This window comes from Xylocopa sonorina, chromosome 7, assembly GCF_050948175.1.
Source record: "Xylocopa sonorina isolate GNS202 chromosome 7, iyXylSono1_principal, whole genome shotgun sequence".
Lineage (NCBI taxonomy): Eukaryota > Metazoa > Arthropoda > Insecta > Hymenoptera > Apidae > Xylocopa > Xylocopa sonorina.
This window is the reverse complement of record NC_135199.1, coordinates 9,240,337-9,254,547: the sequence shown is the minus strand read 5'-3', so window position 1 is coordinate 9,254,547 and position 14,211 is coordinate 9,240,337. Positions and strand designations below refer to the sequence as shown.

Here is a 14,211-nt window from a genome sequence, read left to right as displayed (position 1 = left end):
GTGTGGTGCCTTTACACGACTGGGACCGAGTAGACCGACAATCTCGCGCCATTACGATCGCATAATGATCGTTATCCGAAGGGGCAGAAAGGGCCCACCACTACACCGACGGCGGTTCTCAACCGGGCCCGTCCCACCGCCCCGTCGTTTCGGTTACCGTCGAAATCGACTCGATCACACTTCGCCAGCTTCCCAATTATGATCACGAGACGATAGTCGAGATCGGCGTTCTCGCCCGCGAATCGAACTGTCTGCGAGGCGCAAGATCGGCCACGATAATCGCTTGGCTCGCGCGCGCGTTCCTGTAATTTATATTTAAATAAGCCACGATCGAAACCGCAAGGTAAATACGGACCGACGCGCGTGTTTGCGTGCGATTTTCGCGCGGTATTGCGGTTGCCAGCGGAAGACACGCGGGACGATCCTCGATCGCACTCCCGGCGACCAATCGATCCTACGGCTAAGGAAGAAATCCTTCGAGGTAACCACCGTTGGGTGTTTGCGTTACGTCCTCCCATCGACGCCCTTTTAGAAAATGGATATTGGCGATCGACGACCGTTCCCGCGTCCGGTCGAAAATGCCTGCGCTATTTAAACGTTCCGTTATCGCGCATATAGTACTTTAAAGGGTAAACAGCATCGATTCGAGTATCCGGATCGATCCACGGTGGGAGGCACCGATCGTGCGATGGTCTGAATATTTGGAGAACCGTTAGCGCGATTCGTCGAAGGTATCGTTCGCGGAAGTACTGGATTAATTAAATTATCATCGACTTGCTCGAAATCCTGGCCACGTACGTATTTAACAGTGGCGGATATATTTTACAAGCGGCCTCACGCGGTTAACAACCATAGAAGCAGGGGCGACATCGAATGTCCGTGTGTCGTCAACGACCATCGCCATCGAGCGAGCGATAATCGACCTGTAATCGTCCATTCGCCGGGGCGAGCGTGCCGCGGACAAACAGCTTTGTCCCCGTTGATAGGCGTGTAAATATTGTAATTAAAATGTTCGATAATCATTGTCATTTTTCGAGGAACCACTCGACGAGTATACCCCCGGCCGCGTTATGGCAACGCGCCGGGCAAACAATGAGCGCGACACCGCCGCGCGGTTATTGTCAATTTCACGTCGTACCGTCCCTTTATCGCGGCCGCTTTCACGCGGAAAATCGAACCGCGTTAATAGATACGCATATTTCAACGACCTCAGCAATTTTCAAATCGTCTCACGAAATTAACTCTCCCGCCCCTCGTCGTTCCCCATCGATCCGCGCACGGTGGTGAAAACGAAAGAATTTCTACAACCCAGAGGATCCGCAATCGGTGTCCAAGAACACAGAATCATCCTCGAGACAAACGGTCCGTCGTAACCTCCGTCCCTCGCACCTTCGCCCCTTCCACTGTTCGCTCGCGCGTTACCATACCAGAAGGAACGCGTTCCTTGCCCCAGATCGCAGCATCCCCCTCTCGCAACCCCTAATCCTCCGCATAATACCAGCGCGCGTTCGCGGCAATTTTATTTCGATTCGCCAGGGCTTCGCGGCGAGGAGAGTGGAACGTAAGGGGCGCGAGGGGGTGAGCGACGAAAGGGATGAGTAGAAGGCTGGCCCGGCCATATAATAAAGGCAGCCTGGAAACAATATAAAACAATAAAGGGTTCTTACCATAACCGGGCGGTTCAGTCGGCGCGATATTGTATCTGGCCTGAGGGTGGAAGGGTGGAGGGAGAGGTTGGGTGCGAGCTGCCGCAGCCACACACGCGAGCAGACGTATAGTGATAGGAGAAAGGTGGCAGGAAGGGGTGGCCGGGTCAGTTGTCTAATATATGTGATAATAACTTGGAGCCCGGAATCGAAGCTGGCCGGCTGCGAATCTCGAATCTGCATATATGGATTGCTCGGCCCGCCATCGTCCTCGTCCATCGTCCAACCCCTCCTGGCTCGCTCGTGTACGCGCGAACGTACGTCCTTCTCGCGTCCACGCGCGACTCTACCCTTCCGTGACGGTGTAGAAACGCGGCAACCCACCCAGCGATAGTTTCCGGTGTTATTTCGTGGAAATTGCGCGAGTGATAGGCGAACGTAGGTGATTTTTCGCTTCGCACGGAGGATAGTCGATCGCGTTTCGCCAATTGTTTTCGCGGTTCCATGATCAGTCCCTCGTGGCGAACCGTTGAATCAGACGGCGGACTAGAATCAATCCCAAGCTAGTATATCAGGGTTAAAGCAATTGTCCTGTAATCTAAGATTACACCATTTGTATACAACCCAGCGGATTCGCAGCGAACGAGTTACATGGCCCACTTAGTCCGCGCGTTTCCAATATTTCCGCCTCGTGGTTCACGCTAAGCCTTCGCAGAGGCCTTCAAACTCCCACCGATACGTTCCTCCACAGTGTACCGCGGCTCGGCTTGTACGCTTTATCGAGTTAGTGTGTCGCGCACGCACACGGCTCGCGCGCGGCGTTCGTGCCAAGTTGAATTTCCCGCCTCTCGCTGTGTGGGTTACCCCAGCCACGGAAACTTTCGATCCCCGCACGTGTGCGAGCGTATACGAAGAAGAACGAGGTGGCGGGGAATTTCGAGATTGAAATTTGAAATATGGAAATAACAGAAACCGATTCGAGGGGTTCCGAGGGTTGGGGGCGGCGGTCTTCGCAGAGTGAAAATGACGAGTATCGATGCCCGCGTAAGCGAGCAAACAAGCCATCAGGGCAACGAGGCTGCTACCAGACGAACAGCAGGGCGCGGGATATATTTCTTTTTTTTATTATCAAGCATCAATCAATGATCGATTGCACAAGCAATTATCGTTTCTGTCGTTATTTTAATTATTAATTATTTAAACGTCCCCTCCTTTTATTTCTCATCCCCGGTGGACTCAACGAACATCTGTCGTCGAACAGCGACACCCACTGCTGTATGAATTCTAATTAAAAATGATCGACGATTGGTAGTATCCTAGCGATCCTTGCACATTTTTTTTCTCAATCGAATCGCAAAGTATTCGAAATAATGTTTGCGTTTAAAAAAGCATACGTAGTTGAAACGGTATGCGGGGGCAACGAAATCCACCGTGGAACAATCCGACGGACCAGTTGTACGGGAAATTAATCCTCCGACCGAGCGTGCGTACGTAAAACGAATCTCGTTCAAAAAATTCCGCAAAATATTGCATCCCCTCGTGTTCCTTGAACCGCGGCGGGGCGAAAGGAGGGACGGAAGAGAGGGAAGGAGAGGAGATGGGCGGCAGAAAAAACCGCAGGAGAGAAAGAAAAACCATAACATTTTCTAACCGGAAACGCGAAGGGCTTAAGGAAAAAGGAAGAACGAAAGCGGCGGGTAGGTTTTCGAGCCTCGACGCAGTCTCTTTGACCCTGTAACCATGGAATTGCTCGTCGAGCGTATGATCCCTCCGTGTCATTCCCCTCGAGTGCCGTCTTTCCACGTGGTTTCTGCTTTTGGCCTCCCGGCTCGGCCCGTGCAACAGCCCCGAACCACCGTCCCGTCGCGTTCTATTACGTTACGTCACATTATGCACCTAGCCCAGCACCGGCGGAACATTACGACGTTCTCCGTTATGCCGGCTGCTTGGTTAATGTTCTGTGGCAAAATTCCAGCCGAGCGCTGTCTTCTACCCGAAACAAAGACCTCGGGCCACGGCGTGCTCTGCGAGACTCCGCGAGACGGCCTGGCTATCGGTGCCACAATTCACCATTTACATTTTCCCTGCCCCTTTCCTCGCTCTCCTCCGCGCGCTGCAGCCGCGGAAGAACGTAAAACCCTCCGCTATCCGCCGTAAAGAGATTATTATTTTAGGTTGCGGCGTCCCTCTAACGATTTACGATACGCCCGCGTCACGAGCTACGAAACGTTCCTCGAAACCTTTCTCCAGCTCGCGCGTGTGTACACAGGCTCCTTTCCGTGGCATCGACCGCGAGGGATCGTTTAACCGGTGCTCCATACCTCTCTAACCAAATACTGAAACGTGAATCACGATGGCACACAATGGGACTATCGGGCGCTCGGTCTGTTCGAGCTTAAACGGCGCTTCGAACTTTCTCTCGCAGTATTAAACCACGGGTTTCCGTTTGTCCCATTTTTAGTTTTCGTTCCAACTGGACTGATTAAGTTCGTTAGTCGCGCGAAGGTGGAACGGATGGACGATAAAGTAAGCGACGTCGTTTGGAAATCCGGCTGGCTCGCAGGAAACGAGAGAGTAGCCGGTTGCTCGGAGATCCGCGGTGTACAAATTCAAGGCGCACGGGACAACCACCGTGAACAAGGAGATCTTTATCGAGGATCAAGAGGCCCGAGGCACGGAGGATCGCCGCGAATTCCCTGACAAAGGATGCCTCGGCGCCGGAGACCGAGGAATTCAGGAAGGCATAACGAGCGTTTTCACGCATCTCCGCGTAGAGGAGTGGCTCCAGCCGTTGGAATTATTAATTAAGCACACTAATTAAGCGCGTTCATCGCGCTCGCCCGGAGGGGTCAGCAGCTCGCGCGCGCGATACCCAGGCCAACTGGCCGGGAACGAGCGAGACAGAGGGATATAGGAGGCGAGCATCGCGAAGGTAACACGCGATTACGGAACGCGATCGATAATAAATTACCTTTAAGCTAGGAACGCGGTGCGCCGCGTCCGCCACCCCTCTCTCTCTCTCTCCCTCTGCGCTCCACCGCCATCTTGACCGTGCTTTCGTTCGGCCATTAGAAGTCGTTGTTCCTAACCGTTCATTACAGGGCCAAGCTTACGTGCGGGTCATGCGAGAAAGCGTATCTCAACCGGCGAGTAATTATGCTTCCTCGATGCCGCGCGCGGCGGGAAGGTTCAAACGGCGGGGCAAGGAGCGCGGCCAGGAGGAGAATCGGCCGCGGCTAGGAGAACGACCGTGGAGAAAGCAGAGTACGAGGCCGCTGTAATAAATGCATGGGATTAACGAGGAATAAATAACGAGAGACTGTTAATAATGTCGTACTCTCGGCAAAGCCTCGTCCACCGTCCCTACACCCGCGCGGTTTCCACCGTTTCGTCGCTTTCTCCGCTTCGCGTCTGACTGGCGAACCACCAGCGCCTCTCTCTCTCTCTCTCTCTCTTTCTCGTTCGCTGGCGAACCCTTTCACGGGTACATACGGTCGTCGCGAGGCTACGCAAGCAACCGCGCTCGTTAGAACAGGCGTCCGCCACTTATGGAATCGAGGGAGCGCGCGCGACTTTCGAGAATCATTAAAAACGCATCTTCGAGCCTAGCGATCGGCCGCTTAACGAGGCCGTTACGTACCGCGAGGAGAGGGCTCGATCGCTTTTCCACCTTTGTCGACGACTTCGCGGCGCGCGCGTTTCGCCCGCTTTTCTTGCTCGTCTGCGCGTGTAACTCGCGCGCTCGAACGGCACGAACGAGCGTTCGCTGTTTGGTAATAGGTGCGAGGGGCTGCTGGGGGAGAAATAAAAGGAACGTAACGAAGAAGCGTAATGAGCGACCGGCCGGCCAGGCTGCCTCGAATCGAACGCTTCCGTTTCGATAACTTTTTGCGGTTGATACAATCGAGTGCCTCTACTTGGGCTTTTAAGCGACTCTGATGCGGTTCTCTGCGAGCGTGCACGCAGTGCTCGTAACCGAATGAGACGTATGATGATTCGTTGTTCGCGGAGAAAGGTTTATCGATCTGTTTAACGGTGTGTACGTACTTTTTTTTAAGCATGCGATCGATTGAACGAACGACTGTTACTACTCAAGTATATCTGCAAGCCAAAGTTCGACGATAACAATTATCATGTCTCCTGGAAGCTACTTTGACTGAACGGATGCAAAGTGGACAGCGTGATTTACAGCTCGATTGTAGGGACACTTTACAGTCAACGACATAGTACAGTGTAAAAAACAGTATAAAGCGAATCGCTGAACGGAAAGTATTATTTATCACGACGCGTGCAATAGTGCACGGGAAACCTTGAATTATTTATACCTCACCCCGGCCAATTAATAATCCAACCCGGGGCCCGATTACTAATTAGCAATCGAAAACTTTGTATACAACCCCCCTCTCCCCCTCTCGCTCACGATCCAAGTAATAATCCAATTGTCAAGAAACGAATTACCCGGGCACTAATTAGCACTCCAATTCGCCAAACAAGTTTTTCATCCGTGAATACACGCCGGTTTAAGAGGAACTCGTAAAAGAGCCGGTGCGTACGTGTGTATACGAATTCCATTCTCGTGCCAGGCCGCAGAAAAGAGCTCCTTCCGCGGCGGATTAACCGTGGAACCGAGCGGGGGTGGAAGACGGAAGACGGCGAAGGAGGCAAAAGGTGGACGACGCGTACAGCGGCGAAGGAGCGAGCTTGTGCGAGAGGGGGTGGCCAGAGAGGGGGGAGTTTCGTTGGACGAGGCGAGGGTAAGGCACTAATGAGCAAATAAGGCGAAAAAAGGTGAAAATTCATTAGCAGTCAGCTAGCAATGGACGACGAGGAGGGAGGGAGGGAGGAAAGGGTTACCAAGAATCGGCGTAACTCTTTTCTCGGTAAAGGACTGGTGGCTCGACAAAGGGCTCTTAAAAATAAATACATAATTAAACGTCGCGATAATTAACTTCTTTATGCCGGCGGGGATCGAGGGGACGCGCGTTCCGTACGCGCGCGTCCGAGCGTGCGTGTCGCAGGAGCGAACGATTTCGAGCGTGGCCAGGCTCGACGTTAAGCGGCGCGAACGATCGCGTTGCTCGATAAATACGATTATCCGCGCGATACGCGACGTTAATAAGTACCGTCGTTCCCGATCGGGGGCTCAAATTGGCCGTTTTCCGATCGACGCGACGAGCCCGCGGTTTTTAACGAGCTCGCGAGAGACGTGGCAACGGCGGAGGGCCTCTGCAACTCGATTCCGCGTTCTCTCTCCGCTGTTTTTTCGCCAGAACCGCGCCATCCGTAAGTAACCAAGTTATTAAGCCCTCTTTGACGAAATCACGCGGAAACAAAGTTAATGACGCTCGCACGCCGAGCGTCTACCTACACCCAAGAGTTTCCAACTTCGAGCAGTCGATGTTTGCGTGCGCCTGCGCGCGGCTAGGAGACTGCGGTGCACGATGGATAATTACCAGGTGCTTAGGGAGCGTGTGAAAACTTAATAACGAGTGGAAGGACTTCGGTCAACTGTGCAACGCGTACGGAGACCCGCGAACTTTACACGCGCTGAACAGGCACAATGGAAAATATTTCATCGTTCAAGCATGCCGGAAAACTGGCGTAAATTTTTAACGGGTAGGGTGGTTGGGCAATTTTTAAGCAATAGATTCGCAGTTGTATGTAATTTCACTTTTCCACACCTCAGTTATCTATTATACTCTACGAGTATAACAAGTACAATAAGAGCTAGCAGTAGATCCAACAAGACTAGTTAGACAGAGTAAATGCAGACAATGCTGCAGACGCTACACCGTCTATCCAATAGATTACAATTTTTCTATTACTAAGAAAAGCGTCTCGAGATCCATTTAACATCCCCAAATACAATACCAATGGCAAACAACACCGTAACGCCGTTTCCCAAAGGGAGACCCCTAAAAAACGGCAGACCAGTTCCATTTCCTAGATCCTCGGATCCTCGCGAGGCGAGCGAACGAAATAATCGTATCCGGAATTTCGTTCGACCCTTATTAAAACGATCCGCGCAAAGACAAGGCGGGGGTAGCGGTGGTTTCACAGCGAGAAACGAGGAGGGGGTGGTTGCGTGAAACGGGGAATACAATTACGCGAGTGACCAGATGCCCCTCGCCGCCACCCGTCGGGGTGATAGGGTGTGTCCGAAGGGTGGTTGGAGGCGAGCGTTGCGGGCCGCAGGGTATCCGGGAAAATCCGTTCGATTTGGCTGAAAGCCGCGCTGATCGACTCGGTCGCGGATCAGCCGAGTCCACTCTAATTTAGACATTTTCCGGCCGGGCCCTCGGTATATTTGTTATATTTTCGCTCGAATCATTATTACGCGGCACCGCACGCGCGCCGTGTACCAGAGGGGATTACGGCTTAATCCGGTCCGCCATAAATTGGGCGGAATCGCATCCCCGTTCCGGTTTGTCCCTCTTTGTCCTACCTCTCTCTCTCTCTCTCTCTCTCTATCTCTCTGCCTTGGCCACTCTTCCAGCGGTCCCGGATCGTCGACTCTTTTCTACGACGTCTTCCGACTACGTATCCTCTCGTAACGGCTACGCGACGTACGAAGTCATTCGTCGAATCGATCTCTCGTTTATTCGCGACTCAAAATCCCGTCCGCGCCCTTCCGGTTTTTCGAGAAAGAGTCGCGGCGGTGCCACGCGACGAGGACGAAGAGGACGTTCTACTCGGTGGAAGAGCGTGGATGTTCGAACCGCAAGGAGCGAAGCGACGACGCGGCTCTGGAACCAGGCTGGCGGCAGGGGTCGTGGTGGGATGGCGGTGGAAAAAAGAGCCACGGAGGAAACACGGTGGAACGGAACCCCGAGGAATATCGTAAGGTCGAACGAGGGCGGCCATACGAATACGTACGTACGGCGAGCAAAACGAGACTCGAATCGCGGCAAAGAAATATCGTCGGTCAACGGAGAAAATCCGTATCCTGGCAGTAACGACCGGGATGGACGAACGGGACTCCGTGAGAGAGCGGGCAGCCAGCGAGCCCGTAGAGAAAGAAATCCTGGGGTAGGGACAAAGAAGGGGAGGGCGGTGGGAAGGAAGGAGCGTCCGAGCGAAGAGAAAGAACGAGACGAGAGGAAAGGCGGATGGTCGAGCGCGAGGGAGACGGAAGAGCCGAGGAAGAGAGGCGAACTAGCGGGCAGCGGGTGGGGGGAAAGGGAAAGGTACCCTTAGCTGGTTTCCCTCAGGAGATTTTATAATGGCGTCCAGTTATTACCGCAGGACCTCGGGCCACGAACGCGATACGATTCTCCGACAAGGGACGAAGGCCGATTTAACAAGTGGTCAAATATATACGGGCGTACGAGTGGTCTGAGCATCCTGCCCAGAAAAGCCCGGCCCCGACCTCGGTAAGACCGATACAACGGACGCCGATAATGATAACGATGATCGCGAAATGATAAAAAGGAGATCGACGGCTACGTGGACTGTGCCTCTTGTCCTCGTTTCGAGGCCAGTCCAGTTGGGGTGAACGAATCCCCATTGTCCAGCGGGTTTATCAGCGGCGAGAGGATGCAACGAATGTAGGATATCGTACAATTGATTACGCGTAAAATTCGTCGTTTATAAGCGGTAATCGTTGGCTGTCGTCTACTTCTACCTAAGTGAAATGTAGCGAGTGTATAATGTCGAGCTTCGTTTTTAGAGGAGACGGTATTATCGTACGGTAATATCTCTGATTATAAAAACGGTTGGTATTACGGAAAGATCGGTGAAAATTTAAAACGGCTAAGGGGCGCGATGCTCCGCTACGCTGAATCGATGGAGCATCGACGGTGGACGTTGCGGAAAAATGATATTAATTATGACTTAATTAGACGAGACTGATATCGAGACCATTCAAAGGCACAGCGAGTGAAAAACTCTTTATTCATAATTATACTGTTGGCAGTGTTAACGAAACAACAAACATATCGTATTACCAATTATGTTCCCGCATCGCGGCCGGAGATTTGTCGGGAACGAGAGGGGCGGCGATGGGCAGCGCGGGGGGTGGAAAGAGAGGAAAAAAGAACAAGCTTTGATTTCGTTCGAACGAAACCTGACAGTTTAATTGAACGTTTCCTTCTGACGCGTTTGTAATTACGAGATTGAGTGAATTATTCCGGCCCGTGAACACGCGTTTCGTTATATTTCCTTTTATTTTTTATCCCGTTGGTTTTCGGTTCCACGGTGTAATTAAAATATCAACGATACGCGGTGCACGTAAGGTACACGCGAAAATGTTTCATCGAACGTTTCCCCGATGTTCTACGCCGTTATTTAGTCAGCTATTATCAGCGTTTATTATATCGCTTTTAATAAGATCTATCGGTCGCTCGCTTTCAGACGAGTGCACGCTTGCTAAGGGTCGAAGGCGACAAAAGCCTCTTAACACTCTTCTCGCAAACATTGTATCCCAATTTAAGTAATATTGAAAAAATATGTTCAATTATAAAACGTAACACGTGCCACGTACCTTTTTAACTGCCACTCCAGACTGGACGACGGAAGTTTCAGTGAAGCTGCGTAGAAGACTGAAGTTCCATGTCACCAGGTCTCAAGTCTGAAACAATATACATTTCTCATTCGATGTATCACAACAATCTCGCATCCAGAATACTTAAATTGTTATACATAATTCATCATCACAACGGTGATAACATTTTTTTTTTTATATACATGATCGTAAAGGATAAAACCAGCTAAACGAATTCTCCGTGGCCACAATGTAACGTAAACGACAAAAGATTGACGAACATTCGGAATGCCTTCCGGATGGCGGGCGTGCCAAAATTCCGCGAATTTCGCGGGACCGATTTAGATCAGAGGGAAGCTCGCGTCCCCTCCCTCCCATCGTCCCTCCCTTTCTCCACAGATCATACTTTTCCCTGACGAACGAGATGTCAATTTAATTGCAGAAAATACTTGGAGGACGACACGCGAGCAGGCTCGTCTGGGGCCAGTTTAAATTAGAGGAGCGGGTCAAAGACGCGCGGCGGGCTCGCGGAATTCGAACAACGAGACGGGGGGTGAAACGAGCTTCCGCTTCCAGAGAAAGAACTGCCGTCCAGGCTTCGATTACCGGTCGAAACTCTGAGCGAAGCTGGACGCCTCTCGCAGGAACTTTCGATAACGAAACTCTTCGACCGGCGACCGAGTCCGTTAAAACATGTAAACGATTAAACAAAGCTCGGACGATCGAATGGAACAACGGAAGTGGTCGATTAAACGTGCGTTTTTAATTAATTCATTGATAATCTCGCGCGATAGGTCTGATCTGTGAACAGTTTTCCTTTTTTTAGATCGTTAATCGTTTGGAAAGATATATGTCGCGATAGCACCCTCGTACACGTTTCGAGGTGGAAATAATTAGACGCGGAGATGTTCGCGATCGATATAGCGGACTAAATTTTATATGAGATCGATTAGAGGGGAAGTGGTGAAAATTGGCGTTGTCGAAAGCCAGATGGCACGGTAAATGACACATATCCTTTGCTTATGCGATCAAACCATTCGAATCGTTGATCTATTACACCTTGTCGTATCTTCGAGATGGCTACTGACAACGCAGAATGGCACGACAACGTTTCGAAGTTTCTCTAATTCGATCGTATTTTCTTAGATATTTCTTAAATATTCCCATCCGTGCTGATATCGCTGAGATAGAAAGAAATGTCGGACCAATGGTCGTCAGCTGTTTAACAAACGAAACGACACAGAGTCGCCAGGGGTGGCCGTCAGTAATTAAGAACGAAGTAAGGGAAACGAGGACGGTGGAAGCAATTAACAAAGGAACACACACGGCCGTTTTAACACCGGTAGCCGGATGTAAAGTAAACTGGTAAACAAAACCGGTTTAATTAAATGTTTCCTGGAAAAACTGTCGGTAAGTTTCGGAAAGTGGAAGTTAACGAAGACGCCGTAAATATTTTATTTCGGGATAAAATCACCGGGTAAGCGAAGCGGCCCTGGTCCCTCTGCCACCCCGCAGCCCGCCCTTTCCTCCCTTATCCCCGTCGTCTGCGTCGTTTCGCGCGACGTCTCGCGAACAAGAAAACATAATTTCCATTTGTCTTCGCTTCGTAAATAGTTCGGATAGCCGAAGTCCCATCAAAAGTCCCTTCAACTTCCCTAATTACGCCGCCCGGCGAGCCAAGTAAACCGAGCTACGCAAATACTTCGTTATGAGCGGCGCTAAACACCCCCGTGGCCCGTTCGCGATTTCCCTCGTTCGAGGATCGAAGCTTGTCCGCTGAGACACGCGCGATCGCTTAATCCTTTCCCTTCCCTTACGAGAGAGAGAGAGAGAGAGTGAGAGAGGGAGAGAAAAAAGGGGGGAATTGAAAAAAGAAAAAAAAGGACCACCATCGCCACGCGGTGAGAAAAAAAGAGGGGGTGAGGAGAAACGTGCGCGAGAACGACTGACCGGTATCGAACCGATCCGGCTCGCGGTAACTTTGCGCAAGTAATTGCGAGCGGCCGGCTATCGAGCTGACGTAAATTCCGCTTCAACTTTATTTACCGACGCGGCCATTTAATTAGAAAAACGGCTGCCCGCTGAGAATGATCGGTCTTGCCCGGGTATTTCGCGAAATCCGCGCGAAAACCGGCGCGGCCCCGCTCGCAAACAGCAATTATCCTTATATTTTTTGCTTACGGCTTAAAAAACTATATTTATTAATAATACGAGATGCGGCCTGCACGCGAGCGCGCGCGTTGCGTGCAAAGGAGGACGAGCAATTACGAAAAACAAATGTTTAACCGCGGAGGTACTCCGCTATGGACCCACAATACGGTTGCCAAAAGGCACTGGTACCGTTGTAGAAGCGATCTTCGCTCGCTGTTTCATTTTTAACCCTTTGAAGAGGCGCACGGTAGAAGGGCCGACTCTTTTTCTCCCTTTCTACCTCTCCCCCCCTCTCTCTCTCTCTCTCTCTCTCTTCGAGGAACGTTAGAAGTAACGCGGGCGATAAGGATCGAAAATAAAAGCGGCGAGTCGGTGGTCGAAAAGGCAGCTCTCTCTCTCTCTGTTCGAAACAGGAGGGGCGCGGGGCGAAGAAAGGAGCAGAAAAAAGAAGGGGGACGATGGAGGGGTGGTTCCCCATTAGAGTGTCTCCGCAGGCGTTTAATCACCCAATTAAGAGGATTTTCACGTATGTTAATTAGTCGAAACACATGCAAACCCCGACGAGGCCGCCTCCCCCTACGTTGGTACCCCGTATTCGCCGTGGTCCCCGAGCGTGTTTCCCTCTCGTGGCTCCGTTGGTGCTTGAAACCCGCGCGAACCGGGGCCTCGATTGCACTCGACGGCTAAAAAGAGATCAAAAGGAGGGTACCGCGCGCGCGTCGCAAGAAATACCCGCGGTACACGTGTAGAAACCGTCGTCCACGCACACGCACCCCCTTCGCGTGTCGCGCGGAGGACACTAGAGGCACGGGGACGCGTGTTAAACCGTCCTCGTTAATCGGATCCCTCTCTTGCCCGTCGCGAGACGAAACGAGGAAACGAAAACGTCGCGGTTGGTCTGGTTGGAACGCTCGTCAACCCCCAAAGCCCTTCTCCCTCTCGCGACCGCTGCTCGTCGTCGAGAGAACGGTAACGAATTCGACGGATGAAGAGGGCGGAAGCTTTCGACGACGGGGACGTCGCGCGTTTTTCGTAGCTCTCAGTTGGAGGGGGCGACGATACCGTGGCCAGAATTGGGGTGGAGTTTGGCTTGAGGGGGTTGTAGACACGGCGGTCGCGATATTGGAGATTTGATTAATAGTCGGGATAATCATTGGGCAGGTTGACGGCTGGAAGGTTACGGTCCTCGCGAGATTAGGACAGGGCCGGGTGAAAGTTTATTTCGAAGCTTCTCGAAGCAGCTCGGTTGCGGAGATTTAATTAATCGGCAGGATTATTGTTGAAACTTGGAACCAAAGCGATTTTAACTTACGCGACGATCTCGGGAATATACGAGCGAGCGTGGCGCGGAAAATAAATTTTGCCGCGGTTTAAATAACACAGAAGGGCTTGACAAAAATCAAACTTAATTTCCCTGCGCGCGGGCGATCGAGTTAAACCAGCCAAGCGTCTTGTATTAAATTACCGTGGGACAAGATTTTTCATTGTTTCGCTGTTGAAAAAGAAAAGGGGAGAAGGAACGGCACACATTGCGGCGGCTAACGAAGGAAAATCGAAGAAGAGAGTGGGTGGAGGCAACGACGTCGGCTATCTATTCAATTATCACCTTGGTACGGTCGCGTACGTAGGAACAGGTAATCCCATTTCACGACTTCCGGCCATTCTCAGCCTTTGAGCGACGTGTCCTGTGACGTCAACGGGACGCAATCCCCCGTCGTTTAACGCGTGCACCGAACGCGGACTCATCGTTTCGAACGTATCCACCGTGGGTACAGTCTGGCAGAGAAAGTTATCGCCCCTTCGATGCGGACGATTAACAAATGTTTGGCTCGAAAGGCAACGCCAGCCGCCTGTGTCACATTGGAAAACGATAAATTCCGTCGCGGAACGGCCTGAATGCGGTGCTCCGCTCCGGGGATAAATTTATCGATG

The 14,211-nt window shown here is 51.6% G+C and overlaps 1 long non-coding RNA gene across 1 annotated transcript in view; it reads right to left on the bottom strand.

Annotated features, from left to right (window-relative positions):
* Positions 1 to 10,150: 10,150 nt before the first annotated feature.
* The window catches only part of LOC143425121 (uncharacterized), a 101,312-nt gene continuing 97,251 nt past the window's right edge, over positions 10,151 to 14,211 (bottom strand). The window contains exon 3 of the long non-coding RNA XR_013102007.1: positions 10,151 to 10,215. This is a non-coding gene — a long non-coding RNA (uncharacterized LOC143425121). The remainder of the gene's footprint in view (positions 10,216 to 14,211) is intronic.